General features: G+C 46.9%; 1 protein-coding gene across 5 annotated transcripts in view; it reads right to left on the reverse strand.

The window, feature by feature from the left end:
• The window catches only part of PPHLN1 (periphilin 1), a 715,827-nt gene that overhangs the window by 563,572 nt on the left and 133,090 nt on the right, over window positions 1–19,165 (reverse strand). The window lies entirely within an intron of this gene.

A 19,165-nucleotide genomic window follows, 5' to 3' on the forward strand; every position in this document is an offset into this window, starting at 1 on the left:
ATAAAGAGGAACGTTTTTGTGGATAGTCTCTCCTCAGTTGTACAGAGCAAGTTACTTGCCTTCATGAAACCCATTTCCAGAGGATACTGTACCCAACTGCAGATTCCTCACCTTTAGAATATCCCAAGGTACCAGAATGGATCTGGAAGTTTTCAACATAACCCATGTGTGACAACAGATGGCTTTGGGCGGCTCCGCCCCGGAAGTAACAATTTGGTACTGTATATAGGCAACACCCAGGCGCGCTGATGTCAGTTTATTTCTGGACATCGTCCGTGTCCTCACACAGGGACACCAACAGTAAGTGTGCAGATCTCTAAAAGGGGACCTTTTCATAAAGGAAAAAGAGTCAATTCCACAGAACACTGATATGGGAGGGTGGTGAGGAATGTGGGGTTAGATCCACTAAGAAGAGTCTTATTGAAGGTAATTTGTTCTTCTGATGGATACTTCTAACTACAGATTCCTCAACTTTTGTATAGATACAGTACCTCCCGAGGTGATGGGTCTGTAGAATGACTAAGACCAAAAAGTTCTGTAGGACCGAACAGCTAAAATGCCCTTTTTATCGGACCTGGCCAACAAGATAGTAGTGCTTTGTTGCCCACGTTGCAGCCTGACCGATATCCAGGAAAGGCACTACAAGTGCTAACGAGGTGGTAGTAGCCTTGGCCCTGGAAGAATGGGTCTTCAACCCTTTGGAGGCAGCTTCTTTACCATCGCATAGCAGATTTTAATACAGAGGACTTTCCATCTGGACAGAGCTCTATTCTCCACCACCCTGCCTTTCTTTTCCCCAGAGAACACCACAAAGAACTGGTAGTCAAGCTAATATTTACTGGTTAAATCACTATAAAAACTGAGCATCCTTTTGGGTTTTAGCCAATGGAGTCTCTCCTCCTCTTTGGAGGGTGATATTGGGTAAAGAATGTTGCAAGAGTGATCGCTTGCCCAACATGAAAAGAAGTCACAGACTTCATTTTTTTGTGGAATATTTTTATTGAATTTTATGGCAGTGGAAGATTATCTGGTACAAAATTAGTATTATATCAACATTGACTAGTTCATCACAGAAATAAAAAAATAAATTAAAAAAAAGAGCATTTTTTATATAATTATTACAATGAGAATACAAGCGAAATAATACAGCAAAAGAAGCGATATAAATATACAATATTTGTGATACATAAAATTAATTCCAGACTAAATAGTTATATCCAGTTACTGATGGGTGCCCATAATTTCTGTCCAAACATCTTCTTTTTCCGGCCCTTAAAATCGGTATAGCGCAGTTTCTAGCTGATATATGTTTAATATTTTGGATTGCCAATGCAAAAAAGCTGGAGGATCAGTTTCTAGCCATCGAGATGTTATGCAATATCTATAAACGGACATAGCTATAAATAAGAAACCTTCCTCTTCAATCGTTATAGTATCCATTTGTTCAGCTTGGACTCCTAATATCACTAATTCAGCTGATAGTATTGGTGATGACTCCATTATATTATTTAAAAAGTTTTGCACTTCTAATATAAACTGAGCTAACTTCGGGCATAGAAATAGCATATGGACTAGATCAGCAGCCGTGTGTCCACAGCGACTGCAATTAATACCTTTTGATACCTGCCATTTCGCTAACTTAGATGGTGTGTAATATAAATCAAAAACAGACATGAAATGTTGACTTTTGAATGATCCATTGAACAAAACGTTACTAGCCATTTTCAATGATCTTGAAATGTCCACTTGCTCTATTTCGAGGAGTCTGGACCATTTAGCAGAATGAGCCTCTAAATCATCCTCGATTCTGTTGAGCATTAGTTGATAAATCGTACCAATTCTACTTTTTCTCTTACAGCTTTCTAATATATCAATTTTACTCAGAGGACTGACATTTGGCACAACTTTGGTCTCTAAAAAGCTACGGACTTGGAGATATTTAAAAAAATCCCCACTTGTAAGATTATATCTTCCTTGTAAATAGGAAAATGGTACCAATTGCCCATCCTGAAATAAGTCGCCAAATGAACAAATTTTAAGATTATGCCATTTCTGCATGACAGAATCCCCAAAAAAGGCGTATAATAATTCCATTTTATACAAAAGCAGATTTTTTTATTAAATTGTTTCCAAATTTCCCAAGCCGTGATCAAAACTTTAAACTTCGTTTTTTTATAGTAACTCGGTTCGATGAACCTGAGCAAGCATAGCCGAGCTTCAGCTCCGAGTAGCATTTCATAGATTGAAGGTGCCATGGCTTCGTCCAGCTTAAAATCTGGGAATATTAAAATACCCATAATTTTTAGGAAAATTGCCCAATTGTATAGGCGAAAATTGGGGAACCCTAGCCCTCCTTTTTCCTAAGGCATTACACACCATTTGAGAGATCTTCTAGCTCTCCGGAAACCCCATAAGAACCTGGATACAGTTCTATCTATTTTATTAAAGAAAAGAGAAGGGAACAAAAGCAGTATAGTGGGAAATAAATACCAAAATTTTGGAAATATAATCATTTTGACAGCGTTTGTACGGCCATATAAAGATAAGTGTAGATTATTCAACCTCTCGAGAGTTCGATTGACAGAATGCAATAGCGGATCTGTATTCAGCCTAACAATGTCTTCCACTTTAGCTGAAATTGTCACACCTAGATAGGAAGCTGTGGAAGCAAATACTATACCATCAGGTCTGCCTACATCCGAATGAATTACCTGGGTTTTTGCGATGTTTAATTTATATCCGGATTGTTCTCCAAATTCTTGAGCAAGTTCTTTAATTTTTGGTAGAGCAGAAGCGACATCCTTAGTAATAATCGCAACATCATCCGCATAGGCGAATACCTTGTAGGCTATTTGATGTAATACTATAGGAGGAATCCCATTTTCTTTTATTAATTTATTCAGATAAGGTTCGATATATAGTGCGAACAACAAGGGGGAGCAAGGACATCCTTGCCTCGTCCCCCTTGTAATCTGAAAAGAGCCAGATATGGCATTAGCTATTCGAATAACTGCTTGTGGATTAGTGTACAATGCCTGCACAGCACAGATAAATTCTCTTGGGAAACCTTTCCAGGCCAAAACAGACCACAAGAATCCCCAGTCAACCCGATCGAAAGCTTTTTCCGCATCAAGCAAAACTAAGCTGACTGGGGATCCCGTGGCCTGTGCCCAATCTAATAAGGTAATGATCCGCTTAACATGATCGGTAGTGTCCCGTTTTTTAATAAAACCATGTTGGATTTTAGAGACAACCTTCGGCATTACATTTTCCAGTCTGTTAGCTAATATTTTAGAGAAGATTTTGCTGTCTGATGTAATAAGGGATATCGGCCGATAAGATCCCAGTTCCTCCCCATTCTTCCCTTTCTTCTTAAAAATCACTATAGTAGCCATAGACCAGGATATTGGTGGATGTCCCTGAAAGGCTTGTTGGAAGATCTTAAGTAGTTCAGATTTAAGCAAATTTCGAAAGGTACGATAAAATTCCAGAGGGATCATATCTGGCCCCATTGCTTTACCAAAAGCTAACCCCAGTATGGCAGCTTCGATTTCGTCTCAAGTAATTGGGGCACCCAACAGTGTGCCATCTGTATCATTAATCAAATTATCATCAACATTAGTCAGATAGTCCAAAGGATCCCTATGTATAGTACTAGCATTATCCGATTTATTATATAATACTTTGTAGTAACCATTGAACGCCTTTAATATCCCAGCTTGGGTTTCTTGAGGTATGCCCTCTACATCAATGATTTTAGTTATATCATTCTTAACAGCTTTTTGTCTAAGCCTTTGAGCTAGGATTTTGCCAGTCTGGTCATTAAATTCGTAACATTCTGCCATATGTTGTTTATACTTGATGGCGACCTGATCGGCCAGATAGGCATATAAAACAGCCCGTTCGATGGTTAAAAGGCGTTGGGCTTCCTCAATACCCTGACCACACCTGATATTAGTAGCTTAGTTCAATTCTGCCTTCCTAACTTGATTAGATTTATGAATAAATTCCTCATTAATTTTCCTACGCCGGAAGTTTGAATAGCTAATGGTTTCTCCCCTTATGATACATTTAAAAGTATCCCAGACGGTTTGGATTGAGGCGGTGCCATTGTTTCGTGAAAAAAATTCCTGAATCATTTTAGACATGTGTAACAGATAGTCTGCATCTAAAAGAAGACTCCTTTGAAATGACCATGAGTGATTTAAATTAGAGCTCTGAAGAGGCAACGATATTTCCAGTATGATGGGGTTATGATCTGAAACTACTTGAGGCATAATATCAATATTAAACTTCTCCAGAAAAAAGGACGATATAAAAAAATAATCTAACCGAACAAACTTCCGATGTGGCGATGAAAAAAAAGTATAACCGGGATCAGAAGGTTGGTGTCTATTCCAAGCATCAAAAAGCCCGTTATCTAATACTAAAGTCCGCAAAGCACTGAATGTCCTAACTTTTCGTCCTTCATACCTCCCTAGTGACCGAATATTATATTCAGCTTCCATATGGATATTTAGATCTCCACAGAGAATGAGGGGTTGGGGCCAAGAGGCTAGTTCTAAGTTAACTGTATTAAACAACTCATTATCATCCAAATTTGGACCATATAAACAACACATTGAAAATGTGTTACCCGCTATAATTATTTCCACTAGTCCCCATCTCCGCCATTTATCAGCTGAAGTTCTAATACATTGTCCCACCCCGATAGACTTCAGGTGAAAATCAGCTTTGGTCCTCAGTAAATAGCTTGTCCAGAAAAAAGATGGTGTAAGGAGGCTGAATTGATAGAGCTTGAATCTCACTCATGCAATGATCTGATGTTATCCTAACAAGAAAAACCATCTCCAGGATCAGTAGACGTAGGGGAATAACAGTGTTCAAAGGGAGTACACATCAGAAAAGTACAGACCATGGCAAGGTTCCACTGTGACATCACCAAAGGTTTAGGAGGATGAAAACGGGGATGACCCCTTTCAGAAAACACATCATAAAAGGTGATTTCAACAAGGAATATTGGTCCGGCAAATGCAGAAAGGCCAAAAAATAACCTCTAAAAGTACCCACTGCAAGTCCTTCCTAGGCCAAGGAAAGAACAAACAGTACCAAATCCAGCAGTTTTGCTTGTAATGGGTCTGTATTAAGGGTGCTACACTAAGCCTCAAACTTGTCCCAGCATCCTACATAAATGGATTTTGTAGAAGGATGCATGGCAGACAGGATGACAGCCACTAGTTCAGGAGGTAGACCAAATGTGGTCAACTGGCATCACTCAATCTCCACGCACAGATGTGTAGATTGCACAGGCTTGGGTTCAAGATCCTGCCCTGCAACAGAATTTCCAGCTGAAGCTGAAGGCTGATTGGACAACAGATGTGCATACCCAGAAGTTCTGGATACCACAATCTCCTGGCCTAATCCGGAGTCAATAAGACAACTTGGACCTGGTCGTTTACAATCTTTTTTCAGAGAGCTCGGGGAAGGAGAGGTCGCGGTGGGAAGGCACACATGAGTCCCAAGCTTCACACTAAGTGGAATGCTTCTTTGAGGGAGCACCTTCTTGGGAATTCCAATGCGGAAAAGAGTTGACTCTGCATGTTTTCAGCAGTGGCAAAGAGATCCAGCTAGGGCTCGCACTATGGTCGAAGACATACCACAACACCTTCAGATGCAGTAGTCATTCGTGATCCGCTTGGCAAAGATTTTGGCATAGAGTCCAGGACCCCACTCCGCACTTCTTGATGCAGTACAAAATGTCAGTGGTGATATCCAAGACAAACTGAACCAATCTCCCCTTGTTGGAGAGCAGGAAGGCTTTCAATGCCAAGCGAATGGCCCGGAACACAAGCATGTTGATGTGAATACATTCCTTCACAGGAGACAACAGTTCTTTGATCTCCATCTCATGCAGATGACCTCCCAAACCCAGTCAAGATGTGAGCATCATCAGCTCTGGGTGTGGTAGTGAGAGGGACTTACCTCTGGTCCAATTTTGGTCAAGCAGTCACCAATGCAGATCCTTTGCAGCCTTCTCCAACACCTGTTTAGAATCCTAAAGGTTCCATCTGTGCAGGGCCAACTGAGGGTTCAGATCCCACTGCACAGCCCACATATGCCACCAGGCATGATCGACTAGCAAGATGAAGCAGGCCAATAAACCCAGAAAACTCAGAGCCATCCTTACCGAGTCCCACCACTGCGGCTGAAACATTGGGCCCATTGCTTAAACATGCTTAACCCACTGTTCCAGAGAAAAAACCTGAAAAAGTGCCATACCCAGAAGGGCTCAGATGAAAAATAGCCTTTGCGAAGCAGCCATGTAGGCTTTTAACATATTTATCATGAATCCCAAAGAAGTAAAGAAGTTCACTGTTGTCTGGAAGCGGTCTACAACTGACTGACTAGCACACATTCAGCAGCCAGTCATTGAGGTAGGGGAAGACGGATACTCCCAACTTCCGAAAATATACTGCAACCGCTGTCATTTTCTTCTTGAACACTGGAGAGGCACAGATGAGGCCAAAAGGTAGCACAGCAAACTGAAAATGCTTGTGGTCCACCCTGAACTGCAGGTAGACCCTGTGGGCCTGTATGACAGGAACATGGAAATAGGTATCCAGCAGGTCCAACACCACAAGGTCTTCTACATCGAGGGCTCAGAGAACCTGTGCTAATGTGAGCATTATGAATGTATTCTTCTGCAAGAGGAAGTGGAGGGGGCTGGGAATCTCTCAATGGCTCCTTTCTCCAAAAGAGCCTAGACACCCTGCAGCAAAATGGACAAATGGCCATCTGATGGCAGGATGGAAAGGAATGGCATGGTGTAGTCCCTTTGGGCTATCTGCAGGACTCACTTATCAAACGTTATTGCTCACCACCTGTGGAGTAAATGAGTGTTCTGTCTTCCATGGAGTGGTCGCGTGCCTGTATGGGTAAACTAAAACAACTTGGAAGCTGCTTCTGGAGGGTCTGGGATGTTTAATGCCCTTGCTGGCCTAGGCGCTGCCTGCTACATGCCTTCTACGACCTCCAAAGGACTGGGATATCTGCTGTTGAGGAAATGGGACTTGACGTTGTCTAAATGCAAAGACCCAAGTGATGACTCAAAAAGGATGAAGTGGATGCAGATACTGCCTTGCAGGAGTAGAAAGTTAAAGGGACCGCACAGTTGCTCTGCTTTCTTTAACATGCTTGAGGGCAGGGACAGCCTTTTAGCCAAATAGGTGACACTCAGTGGAGGGAATATTTATGAGTGATGCTTGAAGATCACCCAAAAAAGCCCATGCATGGCACCAGAATACCACGCTAGCAGTGACTGCTTTGCCAAATCAGTTCACAATATCCAGTCCTAATCATGATATTCTTGGTCGCATTTTGGCCATTTTTAATGGTCTATGCTAAACTAACTCCCTGAACTCCTCTGGGACTGCTAGTAAATTTCAGGCACCGAGTCCCACAGTGCATGAGAATAACGTTGCAGCAGACCTAAGGGCGAGGCTGGCAGAGGATAAATTCCTCTTGCCAAACACCTCCATTCTCTGACTCCCTGTCCGGGGGTATTATAGGAAAGAAACTGGGGGTAACTCTGCTGGTGGAGACCTGCACCATCAGGCTCTCCAGAGAAGGATTTTGTGTGAGAAAGGCAGCTCACCAAGAACTGACCTATGAAGACATGCCACTTGCCTGTTTACTGGTGGACAAGAACAAAGTGTTTACAAAGTGCACAAGAGGGTGTCTGTAAGGGCTTCATTAAATGGTAGCAGTGGTTCTGAAGAAAATCGTCCAGCTGCAGGACCTCTGTGAGGATGTTAGTCTTCACCTCAACTGAAAGAAGTTGTAAATCTAGGACTTAAACTGCCCTTCTAATTACCACGGTGAAGGACGCAGACTCTTCTGTGACAGGACATGGAGGGGACACCAGCCCTGTGCAAGGAGAAGTATCCAGCCTACTAACCTCTTGGAGGTCCATATAGAAATTGTTATCATTTTATTGCAGAGAAAAATAATTTCCACCATCAGCGCCATTATCAAGTAAAGAAGGTCGGCTCTGGTCAAACTCCGATCCAAACAGTTGTTGGAGTACTGGAGGGTAGACTCTGGGTAAAGGCAGTGCCTTGTCTGAGTAGGAAGAAATATGGGTTGGGAGGGTAGGTATGGGTAAAAAAAATAAACCTCCGGACAGATCCGACTGTCACAGCAATTGTACTTTGTGAACATGGGCACTGATGCCCACGCAGCAACCTAATGCATTAGTAGCATTCGTGGCTTGAGTGGAATGAGGCTTTAAACTTCGAGACGGCAGGTTTTTAGCTAGCACACAGCAGATTTAAGGCAAAGGACTATTCATATAGAGAGCATTCCTTTCTGCACTGTCTTGCCTTTCTCTACCGCTAAATAGCCCACAAAGAATTGATTGTGCACCTCATGGTCCCTGGTAGGATTGAGGTAGAAACTGAGGGCTCTCTTAGAATCCAAACAACTGAGTCTCTCCTCCTCTTTCGAGGGGTGAGGGGGAGCAGAGAAAGTCAAAAGGGTGATAACCTAGGCCTCTTGAGAAAGTGTTATTAATTGCAGAAATGCAGCTTGAGTTTGTCGGTAAAAACCGTTTAGTAAGGAGGTTGGACTGAGTGTGCCTTCAGCTCACTCATGTGACAAGATGAGGTTACTGTGACCAGAAAGTTACTTTTGAGGTTCAACAAATGCAGTGGACAACTGTGCACTGGTTAAAATGGGGTGACCATTAAAAGTGATAACCAACTTTAAGTCCCACTTTGGCATAACAAAGGGCCTCGGCAGAAACATGTGCTGTAAGAGCTTTAGGAAATCTCTTCACAACAAGTGTTGTAAACAAAGAAGGCTGATCCGGCAATATCAAGAAAGTCATCAAATAGCCTTTAATAATGCCCAAAGTAATTCCTTGCTGTGCCAGCAACAAAACTTTCACCACTTTAGACAGCTTAACTTGTCGTGGGCCAATTGGGTGGGTGCCCCACCCACCTACAAAATCTGTCCCAGCGCCTGGTATACCCAGATTACATAGACGGACTCCTGGTTGCTAGAATAACATCAACACCTCCAAAGAAAGATCGAAGGAAACTAGCTGCAGCCTCTCAATCTCCATGCATGGAGGTGTAGATTGCAAAGGCCCGGGTGAAGGACACTGCCCTGTTGCTGTAACAGTAGATCCTCCTGCAGTGGAAGCTTGAACGGAGAACAGATGCTGATGCCAAGAAATTCTGAATACCACACCCTCTTCTCCTAAACCGGAGCTAAAAGAATGACTCGGGCACGGTCGGTCTGTATCTTCTTCATGACTCAAGCCAAGAGGGTTAGAGGCAGGAAGGCATACAGGCGTCTCGAGCTCGACTCTAGGTAGAATGTGCCTTCGAGAGAAAGGCTTTTTGGCAATTATAGTGTATAAAAATGCTGACACTGCGTGTTCTCGACTGAGTTGAAAAGATAAAACCAGGGTTCTCCCCACTGCTGGAAAATGCCCTGCACCACCTTCAGGTGTAACATCTACCTATGCTCTGCTAAGCTTCATAGATGGAGTTCATCCACATCGGAGGTCAGAGATCCTCCCAAGTGGTTCAGTCCACAAAGCTCCTGGCACAGCACCACCCCATCCTGCTTGCTGCAGTACACTACATGGTGGAGGTGCTCTCTGTGAGCACCCGTACTAGCCTCCCTTTGATGAATGGTAGAAAAGCCTTCAACCCCAAGGAGATCGACTGCTACTCCAACAAACTGTTGTGGAGGAAGATTGACTCCAGAGGCTAGAGTCCTCTGATCTTCAAATCTCCCAGACGGTCTCCCCGGACCAATAGTGATGAATCTGTGACCAATGTCAGCTCTGGGTGGGATAACGAGAGCAGTCATTCACTGACCTAATCATGGTCTAGCAGCCACCACTGGAGAGTCTCCTCTAAAACCTGGATGGAATCCAAGAGGTTTCCCTAGTGCTGTGTCCCCCTTGGACTTAAGATCCCATCACAGAACCCAAATCGAGCATGTATACAGGAGGCCAATAGTCACAGCAGCCTCAACAACATCCTTCCTGAGATCCAGGGCAGGGTCTGAACCATCAGGATCACAGCGCAAGTGTCCTGCACAGGCTGCTCAGTGAGGGAAGGTACGAGGCTGCACAATATCCAGGATGGTTCTGATGAACAGGAGCGTCTGCAAGAGTCATGTGTGACCTCAGCCCATTGAGAGTGAACTCCATAGATGTTAGAGTATTCGCCGTCATCTAGAAGTGGTCTACGACTGCCTGGGGGCACAGCTGCCTTTAACAGCCAGTCACCGAGATAGGAGAAGACTGGCACACCCAAGCTCCGAAGGTGCGTAGCGACCTTAGGTTTCTTTTTCGTGAACACTGGTAAGGCCACTAAGGAGTGCTACAGGCCCATAGGTATCATCTGCAGTTCAGTGAATCAAGAGCATTTTTAGTTTGTAAGGTGGAAATAAGGAAATATGCATCCTGCAAGTTCAAAGCTACCATCCTGTCCCCGGGATTTAGGGCAAACAAAACCTGCACCCTATAGGGTCCAACTGGAAGTTAAATTTGAAAATGTTACAGGGCAGCTCCAATGATAACCTAAGGGAGAGACAGGCCTAGCATTAGCGAAAAACTAATTTAATATTTCACTAAAAGGACATGTCAAACATGAGCACATGTCCCATCTTTCACATACACTGCACATTGCACACAGCCCAAAGGGCTACCTAGGGCCTACCTTGGGGGTGACATGTTATAGAAGGGAATGGAGGGCCTGGCAAGTGGGTGCACTTGCCAGGTGAGATTGGCAGTTAAAAACTGCATGCGCAGACACTGCAGTGGCAGGTCTGCTACACAATTGACAGGCTACTTGCGTGGATAGTACTATCAGTAATGCAGGCCCACTAGGAGCAGCATTTGATTTACAGGCTCTGGGCACTCTCAGTGCACTTTACTAGGGACTTACCAGTAAATGAAATATGCCAATCATGGAGAACCAGTCAATCACAATTAGCACTTGCACTTTAGCACTGATCAGCAGTGGTAAAGTGCCCAGAGCACCTAAACCAGCAAAAATGAAGTCAAGCACACAGTCAAAAATACAGGAGGTAGAGAAAAAAGGCTGGGGAAACATTGCCAAGAATGCCAGGTCTAACATGTGTTCCCTTAAGCTGAAAAGTGGAGAGAACTACCCATCTTCCTGGGAATTCTCATCACTAAGGGGGAAGAATCTTGACAGACCATCAGCATTGGTGTGTTCTGTACAAGGGTGCTGTTCCACCTTAAAGTGCATCCCCTGTAGGGAAATGGACCACCTCAGCAGTTTTGGGTTCTTACCCCAAATCTGCATTAACCATCTGAGGGACCTGTGGTCTGTCTGAACCTGGACGCGAGTCCCAAACAAGTAGGGTCTTCGTTTCTTTAGTGCTCAGACCACAGCAAAATCTTCTCGCTAAATTGCACTCCACCTCAGAAGTAACCTCCTACTAATGAAGGCTGTAGGTTGATCCAGGCCCTCATCGATCAGCTGTAAGAGTACCACCCGCACAAACATATGTCTGTACAACACAATCTTGGGAGATGTTGGGTGCCTTTAGCACATGCGCTGTGCACATGGCTGCTTTCAGGGTATCAAAAGTGCTCGACAGGCATCAGTCCAGATCACTTATCTTGGTTGCGTCCTGGAAGTCAGCTCAGTCAAGGGGACAACAATGGTGTCATAGCCCTTGACAAATCTCCTGTAATAGTCGGTGAGACCTAAAAAGACTCAACCCTGTCTGGGTCTTAGGGGGTTCCCAAGCCACAATGATGTTAATCTTAGGTTGTAGGGGGGGCCACCTGGTGCCCCAAGTACGACACAGACCCCTGCCCTATCTGGCACTTACTAGCCTTGATAGTGAGGTCTGCCTTCTGCAGATCCTTTAATGCTTCCCAAAGGTGGTGCAAGTGATTTTTCTAGCTGGAACTGAACACTGCAATGTCATCCAGGTAGGCGGCACTCAAATCCTCCAGTCCAGCAAACCCCAGGTTGACCAAACTGTGAAAGGTGGCAGTGGCGTTCTTCAACCCAAGAACAGCACCCGGAACTGGTAGTGCCCCTTTGGCTTTGAGAGCACAGACCTCTCTCTGGTCCATCAGTCAAGGCAATCTGCCCATACCCAGAAGTTAAATTAAACGTACTGATGGACTTGGCAGCTTCCAGCCGATCTATGAACTCATCAGCTCTGGTGATGGGGTGTACATCAGTCCTGATGACTACACTGAGTCCATGGTAGTCCACACAAAACGGAAATTCAGGTGTGGCAACAGAGGCAGCAGCCTTTGGGACCAAGACCACTGGATTGGCCCAAGGACTGTTGTAGGGCTCCATCACCCCCAACACCAGCATCTTGGAAACCTCTTACTTGAAGCTGGCTTTAACCCGGTTAGTCATTCTGTAAATTAGGTGTTTTAAAGGAGGACTGGCCCCAGTTTCCACATCATGGGTACCCCAGTGCGTGACACCAAGGGGTCAGGTAAAAAAGCGTGTCAAATTGCCCCAGCAACTGGCAACAGTCACTCTGCTGTTCTGGAGTCAGTGTAGGGGAGAGGTTCATGCCTTCCACTGATCCACCGTGCTCCTTGGCAGACAGGAGATCAGAAGAGGCTCATTCTCCTCTTCCACCCCATCAACTGTTGCCAAGAGCATGCTCACTTCAGATCTCTCAAAATGAGGTTTGAGGCGGCTGACATGTAGGCCCCTCAAAGGGTTCCTGGGAGACTGCAAGCTCACCAGATAGGTGACTGCACTATTACGCTCCACCAACTCAAAAGACCCAATCCACTTGTCCTGAAGAGCGCAAGGCTCTACTGGGGACATGACCCACACTTTCTGGCCAGGCTGAAACTCCACCAGAGTGGCATTCTTGTCAAACCAGCATTTCGTGTCCTCCTGGCTTGCCTCCACGTTCACATGAGCGAGTTTGCTAAGTGCACAGTCTGGTTTCTAGAGACCAACATTTCATCAATACATCCTGGGGAGGTTTACTAGGAGCTTTCTCCCACCCTTCTTTCACCAGACTAAGAGGTCCCCTTACAGGGTGCCCATTCAGCAGTTCAAAGGGGCTGAATGCTAGTGACTTCTGAGGTACCTCCCTGTAAGCAAAGAGAAGGCATGGAAAGAGGACATACAACTTACGTCTCATGGAATCTGACAGACCCTCAATCATGGCTTTCAGGTTCAGTTAAATCTCTCATTCAAACTGTTAATTTGAGGGTGGTAAGGAGTGGTGAACTTGTAGGTCACACCACACTCCTTCCACAGAGACTTCATATCTTGGGATATTAAGTAAGTACCCCGGTCGCACACCACCATTTTGGGGAAACCCACATGGAAAAAGATCCTCATCAATGCCCTGCTCACCACAGGAGCCGTCGTCGTTCTCAGAGCTCCCGTGTGGCATGGTCCACCAAGACAAGGATATGCCTATTACCGATGGCTGTCTTGGGTTCCAGATGCCCCACAATGTCAATCCCCACAGTCTCAAAAGGGGTGCTCACACCAGGGAAAGTTTGGAGAGGAGCCTTGCATCTCCTCCCACTCTTTCCACTTGCCTGGCAAGTTTAGCAAGACCTGCAATGTGCATCAGAGTGCCTTCGCATTTTGTGGCCAAAAGAAGTGGGTGACAATCCTTTCAAAGGTTTTGTCCTGCCCTGAATGTCCTGCCAAAGGAATGTCATGAGCTAGCTCCAGTAGGAAGGTTCTGAAATGCTGGGGTACCACCAGCACACGGGCTGACCCAGCAGTGCAACCTTAGGCTCACTATACAGGAGATCATTCTCCCAGTAGCTCCAATGTGATCATGACAGATAATCACCTGCCTGGTTTGCAGCCTGCTACCGCAAACCAACAAGAGATGGGTATTCCTGTTTCTCCTTGTAGAATTCCTCCCTGATGGCATCGCCCTTCCCGCTGTCAATGTGTCACCTCAGGTAAGTCCCCAGTTGGGCCAATTGCTCCCCTGTAGGTGCCAGGGCATTCCCCTCCTGGACTGTGGGAACATCCTGAACAGCTTGCCCGCGCCACCGGCCCCTCCTCTTTCTGGCAGGCAACTGGGACACTCTTTCAGGCTCCAGGACCTCTTGATCACCCCTACTGGCTGCCATTGACCGAGTGGTCACACATGCACACTAAGCAGACCCACCATCTCCAAGTGTGACCGCGTTGCACCTGTCTCCAAGGGGAATAGTTTAGGTCGTGCTTTAACAGACAGGGTTGGATTCAGGCTACTTTCATGGCACCTGAGACCCTCCCCCCACTCAAAGGCAACTTTTGTCACCTTACACAGGCGCACAACTACTTGGTGAAGTGAATTTGAGATCACATTCTCTTCAGACACCAGTTTACATCTGACAGATTTCACACTGGCTTGAATGTCTCAGAGTCTCCACCGTCTGTCCATTGATGGTCACCCACTGCCTGTATTACTTACTGTTCGCAGGCAGGGAGTTTCCCTGGACCATCTCACTGTCCCCTTGTAAGCTGGTTCCCACCCCTCACTCTGACCCAACTCCTCCCCCATCCCCCAAGTGATAAACTGACCAACCCATGTGACTGCATACTAGTGGGCACCGGTGCCCACTTTGGACACTTGGCGTGACCCTCCTGACGACATGCATAACACTTTTATAAAGCGCACAGATTCTCCTAGGAGTGTCGCGGCACTACACCTGGGGGACAGGAATCCTTGTGCTGGGAACTAGATTGGGACCCTTTAGAGAGCTCCTTCGGCTTACCATTTTCCCCATACTCATCTGCTGGGGACCCTGCTCACCCTTGGAGGAGTCTCCCACATACTCCTTGTGGACCATGGTGCTGACCCAGCGGTCCACCTCCACAGCAAGCTTCCTGGGGTAAGTCTACTGAGAATCAATTTCTGGCGTAGCTCTGGAAAACTACTTTTAGACAAGCACTCCCATGGAATCAAATACTAAAGCCCTGGATAATCAGTTACCCCACTGAACAAAAACAGTATGTGGTTGTGTAGTGGTCTGCACTAATCCGTAGTGTACACCAATTACCGTATGTCAAGCACAAATGCATATCCTATCCTCCCCACTGGCCACCAATGCTAGAATTGGGGGTCTCTAGCTGGCAGTGGTATACACCCTGTCCAAGTTGGGACCCTTCCTTCTGGTCAGGAGGAGTACAGTATATACCTAAGATTGCCTCTGCTCACCCACTGGTTGCTTGGCATAGATGAGTCTGGTTAAACTACAGAGGTAATGCGTAAATCATTTATGCACATATACAATAACACATTAAAACACCACAAAAAGACTCCACACCACATTAGAAAAATCGCAAATATTTTTTTAACAAAACAAGACAAGCATCTAACATGCAAGTATCAAAATACGATTTTTAAAAAGGTAAAAACAGTTCTGTCTACCGAAAACTATGGATGCGTCACTCTTAGCACAAAGTATCTGGAATGCATCAAAATTACAGGATGAAAACAGACGCAGGCAGGTGATGCGTCGGTTCCTTACTCGCAGGAAAGGTGCGGTGTCGGTTCCTTGCTCCAGGGGAGGTAATGCATCAGTTTCTTACTGCCGCGCAGGGGAGGTGATGCACTGGTTCCTTACTGGAGAGGAGGTGATGCATCGGTTTCTTACTTTGAGGGGAGGTGATGTGTTGCTTTCTTACTGAAAAGCCCAGCATCGATGTAGATTTGGCGTACAGGTGCAATGCGTGAAAAAATCCAGGCGCTACTGGTCGATGCGGCTGCGATACAGGTGCTGTGTCGATTTCTGCAGCTGCAGTCAGGCGATGCATTAATTTTTCCAGGCACACAGCAGGACCTTTTTCGGAGTGTGAGTTTCGGACTTCGGAAACTCAGTGCTCGAGACACGGGCTGCTGGGGTGTCTTTGGCTGCGGACAGGCAGTGCATCTATATTTTCGGGCACACAGCGGCAATACATGTGTTTTTCGGGCACACAGCAGCTTGCAGCGGGAAAAACTGCGCTGGAAGGGCGATGCAGGGATTTTCACCAGCAGGAGCAGCAAAACAACCTCCAAGGGCCCAAAACTGGAGTTGGCAGCACAAGGCAGATCAGAACTCCCAGCAGATTAATTCAGGGGAGCTGCAGGTAAAGTCTTTGTGTCCCTGAGACTTCTCAACAGAGGCAAGCTTTACATCAAACCCTTGGAGAATCTTCTCAAGCAGGATACACAACAAAGTTCAGTCTTTGTCCTTTCCAAAGCAGAAGCAGCAACTGCAGGCCAACTCAGTAAAGCAACACACAGCTAAGAGGCAGTACGCCTCCGTACAGTTCTTCAAATCTTTTCCTTGGCAGAAGTTTCTCTTGGTCCAAAAGTGTTCTAACGTTCTGGGGTCCCAGGCCCTACTACTTTCAGACTTTAAAGCGTGAAGGTTTCAAAGAAAGTCTCTTTTGCCTACTAGAGACAGTTCTGTCCTCCCTGGTCCAGCCATACTACAGGGGATGGAGAAAGCATTTTGAAAGAGACACATCCATATTCCGGTGTCAGTAACAACTCCCCCCACCACTCTAGCTCAGGAAGACCCATTCAGTGCCTGGGGAGGTGACAAGATCAATGACATGCTGCATACCAATAGACCTCATCATATTGTGAGACAAATTTGTTCCCGAGCTCTCCCGTGTGGTGAAAGGCAATATGCCAGAGTCTCAAAGGTTGGCTATTGTCTGCGCACCAGTGGGATTGGAAAGTAGCCTCAGTGAGGTTACGACAAAGCCAGTGCAGAGACAAAAACCACTATAAGCGCTGGATTTTCTTCCAACACTGGCACCAGTATCAATGTGAAGGGAATCAGAACAGGGAGTAGTGCGGGAACCAAAGTTGGCACCATTGCAGGTTCAAGAGGTACAACTGGCGCGGAAGGAACACCCACAGGCGGGACCCCAACTCAAGACTGATGTTAACCCTATATGCCTGAAGGAGCACCACAGGGAAATAGTATGGCCTCCCTAAAGGCCTCAGTCTGCTGCAACGTCACCGATGGACCCGGAAATTCAGGTGGCATCGGGACCAGATGCAAAATCTGCTTTTTGAGGAGTTCTGAACACAACAGAGTGCCACAAAGGTGCTTTTGCTCCCTCTCTGGAGTTAGAGAGCGGCGGTAAGGGGGTGATTTGAACTTGAACTTTTTATGATTCTTCCGAAAGACTAGTACTACAATCAAAAAACCATTTGTAAAGGGCACTACTCACCTGCTAGGGTCTCAAGGTGCTGGGGTGGGGGGGGGCTGCTACTGCTTGAAAAGCCAGGTCTTGAGTTGCTTCCTGAAGGAGAGGTGGTCCTGGGTGAGTCGTAGGGGGTGGGGAGGGTGTTCCAGGTCTTGGCCGCCAGGTAGGTGAAGGATCTTCCTCCGGTGGTGGTTCTGCGGATCCGTGAGACGGTGGCGAGGGCGAGGCTGGCGGAGCGGAGCTGGCGGGTTGGTGTGTAGAACGTGAGGCGGTTGCTGAGGTATTCGGGGCCCAAGCCGTGGAGAGCCTTGTGTGCGTGGGTGAGGAGTCTGAATGTGATCCTCTTGCTGACGGGGAGCCAGTGCAGGTCACTCAGGTGGGAGGAGATGTGGCTGTGTCAGGGGATGTCCAGGACGAGTCGCGCTGAGGCGTTCTGGATGCGCTGGAGTCTTTTCTGTAGTTTGGCAGTGGTCCCAGCGTATAGGGCATTCCCGTAGTCCAGACGGCTGGTGACTAGGGCCTGGGTGACAGTCTTTCTGGTTGCAGTGGGGATCCAGCGGAAGATCTTACGGAGCATGCAGAGGGTGTTGAAGCAGAAGGAAGTAACGGCGTTAACTTGCCTGGTCATCGTGAGGGAGGAGTCAAGGATGAAGCCCAGGTTGCGTGCGTGGTCCTTGGGCTTGGGAGGGGAGCCCAGAGCAGGGGGCCACCAGGAGTCGTCCCAGGCAGAGATGGATGGGCCGAGGATGAGGACTTCCGTCTTGTCTGAGTTCTGTTTCAGGCGGCTGAGCTTCATCCAGTCCGCGATATCTTTCATTCCGTCCTGGAAGCTGGCTTTGGCGGAGGCGGGGTCGTTGGTGAGGGAGAGGATCAGTTTGGTATCGTCGGCGTAGGAGATGATGTTGAGGTTGTGTTTGCATGCGATAGCTGCGAGGGGGCTCATGTAGACCTTGAAGAGGGTGGGGCTGAGCGAGGAGCCTTGAGGTACGCCGCAGATGATCTTGGAGGCTTCTGCGAGGAAGGGCGGGAGACGCACTCTTTGGGTTCTGTCGGAGAGGAAGGAGGTGATCCATTCCAGAGCCTTTCCTTGGATCCCGGCGTGGCGGAGGCGGGTTGTCAGGGTGCGGTGGCAGACCGTGTCGAACGCATCTGAAAGGTCGAGCAGGATGAGGGCGGCGGTTTCTCCGTTGTCGAGCAGGGTCCTGATGTTGTCGGTGGCTGCGATGAGGGCGGTCTCGGTGCTGTGGTTCACTCGGAATCCGGACTGTGATGGGTCGAGAGAGCCGTTCGTCTCGAGGAAGGCTGTTAGCTGTTATAACACAGAGCTCCTGAGGCAGTTAAGCCGGGAGTTAGGACCTACACACATTGCACCTGCTCTCCCCTGCTAAGAGGCAGTGAGGATTTAAAAAAAATTGTATTTCTTGTGTTTTTGTATTTTAAATTCACTCGTACCTGCTCTTGTGTCCCCGATCCTTTGGGCATCTTTACACTCTTTTCTGGGCAAACCGAGGGCCGATTTAGGGCTCACATCGGTTGCAGGCAGCTTCCCCTGGGGCGCAGACTTCGGCCGCCATCTTTGGGTGAATTGCTGGGTTAGCGCACTAGTGTTCGGGCGAGTGGCGGCCCGGGCGCTTCAAAATGAACGTCATCTCCCGTCCGCGCAGCGGGCGCGCCAGAGGCAAGCCCATCTGGGCCCGTCCGGGCCAGACCGGGCCTAGGGCCAGTTATTATGCCCGTGCCCATTAAACAGAGATCATATTCTAGGGAAGATCTTATTAAGCTACGAGATAAGGGAGGCTTACTATGTGGCCAGCTTGAGAGTTTTGATAAACAATACAGGCGTTGTAAGTTGTGTCCTAATCCCATCTTAGTGAGGGAAACTGGCGAGCAGGTTCAAAGGGATCTCTGTATGGCACTCCTGAACTGCAGGTCCCTACCGAAGCACGCCGTAGAGA

Source organism: Lissotriton helveticus, chromosome 1_1 (genome assembly GCF_964261635.1).
Source record: "Lissotriton helveticus chromosome 1_1, aLisHel1.1, whole genome shotgun sequence".
Lineage (NCBI taxonomy): Eukaryota > Metazoa > Chordata > Amphibia > Caudata > Salamandridae > Lissotriton > Lissotriton helveticus.